Genomic DNA, 1,326 nt, shown 5'->3' with positions numbered 1-1,326 from the left:
AGAAATGGATCAATGAAGACAAAACTAGCAAGATTGGAGATAAATCTCTCAACACTAATCTATTAATGGGACTGATCGAAAAATCAAACAAAAGGAGAAAACCTAAGAATTAGGTTGGGACACCATCAAGAGAAATAATTCACATGTGATCTGAATTCCAGAAGAGGGAAAAAAATAATAATAATGGAGAAAATTGTCAAAGACTTTTGTAAGAAAACTTATATCATGAGCTATGACATAATATACATTTAATAACTTAATGACACACAAATAGAATAGATCCCAAAACAGAACAATCAAAACAGATCAAAATTAAACTATCTAAAGCCAAATGTAAAGAAAGAATACTGAAAGCAGCTTAAAATATAAAAAAGTCACCTACAAAGGAGAACAAATCAGCCATATTTCTGATTTCCCCTCTGTATAAACTATGCAGTCAAGAGGCCATGAATGACACATATAAAACTCTGAATGAAGAAACACCCCAGGAGGAATTGCCTATCAAATAAAATTGTCCATTAAATAAGAAGGTGAAATCAGATAAACATAAAACCAAACCAATCTTATAAGAAATAATAAAAGGATTTCTTCAGATAGACAGCCAACTATGGAAGAAAACAACCAGAGACTAACACACACGACAACATCGCCCAGAAACCAACTGAGATCATTTGTTGCTGTTGTTAAATGCCATTGAGTTGGTTCTGAATAGAGACCCTGTATAGGGATTCCAAGGAGCAACTGGTGAATGTGAACCACCAACCTCAGGGCTCAAACTGACCTTGCTGATTCTATAGCACCACATCAGGACTCCAGAGAGAGATACCAAAAGTACACTACTGAAAATAAAGAACCAGAGATATCAATTTGCAAACAGGGCAATTACAAAGCAAAAAGGGAATAAATCATATTGTTCCAGAATTTCCACATGAAGAGATATTAAAGAAGATTTACAGATAGAAGAGACTGTTAGCAAGTTTGGCAGAAAATACTTCTCACCATAATAAAAAAGAGGAAAATCTTAAAAAGTTTAATAAACACTAAAATAACAACAATGAAAGTAATCACAAGAAAATTCATAAATAAAATTAGCTCAGCACAGAAAATTATGTGGACTAAACCAACATCACCACACAAACAATAAAATGCCAGCAATAAATTCAGATCTATTGATAATTATAGTGCATATGACTGGATCAAATAATACACTAGTAACTCGACATAGGAGTCCTGGTGTGGTGCTATGGGTTAATGTGCTGGACAGCAAGGTTGGTTTAAACTGTAAGGTCAGTGGTTTGAGCTCACCAGCCACTCCTCAGAAACCCT

The sequence above is a fragment of the Chrysochloris asiatica genome, unplaced genomic scaffold (genome assembly GCF_000296735.1).
Source record: "Chrysochloris asiatica unplaced genomic scaffold, ChrAsi1.0 scaffold00093, whole genome shotgun sequence".
Lineage (NCBI taxonomy): Eukaryota > Metazoa > Chordata > Mammalia > Afrosoricida > Chrysochloridae > Chrysochloris > Chrysochloris asiatica.
Note: the sequence above shows the minus strand (reverse complement) of the source record.